We start from the raw sequence: 5,118 nt of genomic DNA on the forward strand, positions 1-5,118 counted from the left end.
TTTTTAAAAAAGAAGTATGCATCTATCATTTTGCTTTATATCCAATCCCAGAGGTGTACCCCCACTCCCCACCCCACCCCCCCTTTCCTCCCTCCCTCCCTCCCTCCCTCATCTATCACCAGTGGATTTCCTGTAACCCACGTATGTCTCCTCCTTGGATTGGATTGTCACGTATAAAACAAAGTAACGCCCCAGCCGGTTTTGGTCAGTGGGTAGAGCATCGGCCTGGAGACCGAAGGGTCCCGGGTTCAATTTCAGTCAAGGGCACAGGCCCGGTTGTGGGCTCGATCCCCAGTAGCGGGTGTTTCTATCGCTCTCTCCCTCTCCCTTCCTCTCAGAAATCAATAAAAATGTATTAAATAATAATTTAGAGAAAGAATGAATAAAACACAGTGAAAAACAGCCATTCTCCGGAGCATTGTCCAAACCCCTTGCGGTTCTGCTTCCCGGCAAGTGTGGACAGTTTGGCTCAAGGAAACTCATGAAAGTTCTCTACGGGTTTGCATGTTTTTCCGTGAACACGACGTATACACCTGCTGGTTTCTGAGGGCGAGGCAACAGAGTCTGTCCATGAGGTCCGCTGTGAAAGGGTAGAGGCGTCTGTTTCTGCTGTCAGAAGCCAGGTCACCCTTAGGAAGAGTGTAGAAAACAACAACAACAAAAGACAGAAATTGGATTTACCAAGAGAAAACACACAGAAGCGAACCGAGGGATGCTCCGAGGACTGTGAGAGGGAATCTCCCCTTCTCCTCACTCATACCGCTTTTGGAAAAACGGCAATGATCCTAAGAGGTGAAGGTCCTGAAGCTCTCGGAGACGCCGACCACCGACCGGCCGGGGCTACTTTCCCCGTTCTTAACCCTACCCAACCAAGTCTCCCTCTCCCTGGGAGTCAAGCTTGTGTGCCCACAGCGGTAGGTAGGGGTACCCCACCGACCGACCGACCGACCGACCGACCGACAGACGGCTGTTTTGAAATCAGAACCTGTCCCCTTTCAATGAGGGCATGGGACAGGGGCAACCTATATTTTCCTGCTCAAATCGTCCCCAATTCACCTGATAGGGACTCAGAGGTTTGTCTCTGTCTGTCTGCATGTCTGTCTTTAAGCCAGTGACGCCCACATATGTTGGTTGTTGGTTTTTGTGGGGTTTTATTAGAAGGGTCGTGTGTTTGTAGACTTCAATGAGCCAGAGACTGAACCAACAGGGGAGAATGTGATGGTTTTTATTTTTTTAAATATACTTTATTTATTTATTTATTTATTTATTTTTACAGAGAGGAAGGGAGAGGGATAGAGAGTTGGAAACATCGATGAGAGAGAAACATCCATCAGCTGCCTCCTGCACACTCCCTACTGGGGATGTGCCCGCAACCAAGGTACATGCCCTTGACCGGAATTGAACCCGGGACCCTTGAGTCCGCAGGCTGACGCTCTATCGCAGTGATGGCGAACCTATGACACAACTCATTTTTTTTTTTTTTTGGTTGATTTATTCTTTGTTAAATGGCATTTAAATATATAAAATGAATATCAGAAATATAAGTCTTTGTTTTACCATGGTTGCAAATATCAAAAAATTTCTATATGTGACAGGGCACCAGAGTTAAGTTAGGATTTTTCAAAATGCTGGCACGCCGATCTCAAAAGGTTCGCCATCGCTGCTCTATCCACTGAGCCAAACCGGTTAGGGCAAGAATGATGATTTTTAAAAAGGGAACATCCCGAGAGGAATCTCACCTGGAGATGGACTAAACGTATGTCTGTTTGCCAACAGTCCTTTCTCCATGATGAACTTCCACGACAGAGCCCGAGCGACCCGATTCATGGGGGACCCTCCCCGCTCAGAATGGCCCCAAGCAGCCCCAGAGGCTGGCAGAGACGCCTCTCACTCTCGCCTCTCACTCTCGGCTCGGCTCGGCTCGGCTCGCTACCCATGTGTCTCCGTAGATGGGGAACCGGGCCGCGTTCCCTTGAGAGTCCCCTGACCTGAGGGCTGAGAGCGCTGGGGTGGGGGATGGGGAGTAGGGGGTGGGGTATGGAGCAAGCGGGAGGGGAGGAGGGAGGTCAGGGCGATTCATTCCAATGGATCTCACTCCAGGGCTTGCTTCATTCAAATGCAGAAAGCTCTCCGGTGACGTCAGGGCCTCGGACCTCCCTCGCCTCGGGCTTCTCCGAGTTCCCCCACCCTCAGGCCGGCAGCTCACCAACTTCAGGGAGGGAGGGAGGGAGGGAGGGAGGGAGGGAGGGAGGCTGTTGGAGAAAACCGGCCCGGCCTGTCCGGGTGGGAAAGAGTGCCCTCTATCGGCCAACCCAGGAACCAGCCCTCACCCGTTTAGGAATCCCGCGAGGGGGGGTGGGGAGCGAGAGGGAGGGGTTTGAGGGGCGTGAGTCCAGGGTCCAAGGCGAAGGTCAACAGTAGATCTCGGCGTCTTAGATCCCCTAGGAGGAGAGACATAGGTGGGAGTGGAGCGATGAGGGTCGCGGGAGGCCTGGTGAGGGATGATTTGACTCAATAACCCCGGGTCACCAGACCGGCCAGCACACTCTGCTCCAGTTGCCGGTTTTGATCATCCATCCCTCCACCCCCACCCCCCACCGCACACACCGCTCCAAGTGTGCCACTCACGACAGACACCCTTTTATCATTCATCTTTAACTTCCCCGTGGATGGATGGATGGATGGATGGATGGATGGATGGATGTGTGAACATCAAAAAAGATTCAAATCTGTGGAGAATGTCTGTGAGTTCATTTGAGGCAATTGCCAGGAAGCAGATTCTCAACATAATGGGATAACACTCTGTAGAATGGAGGGTGTGTGTGTTTTAACCTTGTTGTATACATGTCAAGCAAAAGAGGAGATGTAAGTGGGTTACATGAACTCCGTTGGTGATAGATGAGGGAGGCCAGAGAAGGCAAAGCGGGGGTGGGGGGGGGGGGGGCAGGAAACCTCTGGGATTGGATAAAAATTAAAATAAAATGACAGACACATACTTCTCTTACTTAGGTTGGCGTAGGATAGGTAACAGTCAGCAACGTACTCAATAAAAATAAGGGGATTTAAAAAGGAAAATTACACCCTAGCCGGTTTGGCTCAGGGGAGATAGAGCGTCGGCCTGCAGACTAAAGGGTCCCAGGTTCGATTCAGGTCAAGGGCACATGCACGGGTTGCGGGATGGATCCCCGGCGCCGCCGCCCGCTCCCCCCCCACCCCCCACCCCACCTCCCAGGAGGGGGTGTGCAGGAAGCAGTGGATCCATGATTATCTTTCATCATTGATGTCTCTCTCTCTCTCTCTCTCTCTCTTTCCCCCCATCTTTGAACTCAATAAAAACACTATAAAAAAGAAAGATTGACCTTTGTCAGGGAAGGTAGCAGCCTAGGACATGACTACTCACCATCACTGTTTGTTTGTTAAACTTTTAATTTCTGTCCATGGATGGATGGATGGATGGATGGATGGATGGATGGATGGATGAGTGGGTGGATGGATGTGTCCTCCCTCCCTCCCTCCCTCCCTCCCTCCGCCCACCCGTCCGCTCACCCGCTTTCCACGGGAAATCCTCAGTCTCATGTCACACACTCACTGGTGATTACACTCGCTGCCTCCTTCCTCCCTGTGAAAAAGAGGAAGTTAAATGGACGAACCTGAAAGAGCCCCACAGGTGGCAACCGTGAAGCAAGTGCACACACATGTGTGCGTGTGTGGCATTTGTCAACAATGTAAGAAATCCTCCAACCTGTGCAGAATTTCTGTGAGTGTCTTTCAGCCAAACTGTCCAGAAATGTCGCTCGTACGCCGGGAAGCACAATCTCAACGGCGGGAGATGATGTTCCAAAGAATGGCAATGTCGGCCCCCTTATTTTATACACTCCAATCCCAGGAGGAGACCGTACGTGGGTTACATGAAATCCACTGGTGACATTTTAGGGAGGCGGGAGAAAGCAAAGCGGGCAATCCCCCCCCCCCCCCCCCCCCCCCCACACACACACACAGGAGTCCTCTCATGGGGCGAACCAACCGTGACTCTAAAGTCCTGATCCTGACCCCGGGAGTTGTATTAAAAATCAAGCTAAAGGAGTGTGAATGTAAACTGTAGGCTTATCAAAGGTTCAAAGGAGGTCTGTGTTTACCACCATTGAAAGAAAACAAACCAAGAAAGAGATCAAGGGTGGGTCAAAACATCCTCTCTGGGACTGGGAGGGAGAGAGTTCCTGCATCTGTCCAAGAGGGTCATCTGCAGTGTTGAAAAGCCAGGGTTCAGCAACAGGGGATATTTTCTTCCTCTCAGGGATCATGAAAAGCATCCATGACAGTAAGGGGGTGAGTATGGGGTGGGTGCTGTCATTGAAAAGGCTAGGTGAGCAGGGAGAGCTATGCCATTTACAGGCATACCCTATCCACTTTTCCTTTCACAGAATTTACACAATGACTTAATGTTTAGTTTTGTGGCATTACTTCTTGAGTCTCCTCCTCATTGTTTCCAAGTCTTTGGTTGATACTCAGGTGTAGGACGAATGTATGTATGTATGTATGTATGTATGTATGTATACTGTGTGTGAGCCCCAGGATGGACAGAATCTGGGGGGGGGGGGGGCGGTGAGTGGAATAGACTGGAATGGAGTGGAGGAGCGGGGGAGCAAGAGGAAGGGAGAGAATTGGAGGGAGGCAGGAGGGAAACTGGAGAAGAGAGGATGCCAAAGGACCTCGTTAGTTAATGACACCGGGCATGGCTCTTATTCTGAGTTTTTTGTTTGTTTTCCTCGAATGCCACCTATGCAGAAAACAACCTGTGTGAAGTTCAACTAAGGTCACCCACACAAGAATAAGGACTACCCATTGACTGCAAGGCTCTGTAGTAGGTCGCCCGCTGTTTGCACTTGGCAGAGACTCAAATCTGAGGCAAGGGGAAGAGCGAGTAAGCTGGAGTAGAAGAGGGAGAGGTGTGTCCCCTACCCCTAGGAACCAAGTTTAGGGGGTTGAAGGGCCAAAAAAATAGAATAAAATAAAAAGAAAAAAGAAAGGAAGGAAGGAGGGGGAGAGAGGAGAGAGAGAGAGAGAGAGAGAGAGAGAGAGAGAGAAGAAAGAGAAAGAAAGAAAGAAAGAAAGAAAGAA

This window comes from Myotis yumanensis, unplaced genomic scaffold (assembly GCF_028538775.1).
Source record: "Myotis yumanensis isolate MYYU_CA2020_CCGP unplaced genomic scaffold, mMyoYum1.0.hap1 SCAF_56, whole genome shotgun sequence".
Taxonomy (NCBI): Eukaryota; Metazoa; Chordata; class Mammalia; order Chiroptera; family Vespertilionidae; genus Myotis; species Myotis yumanensis.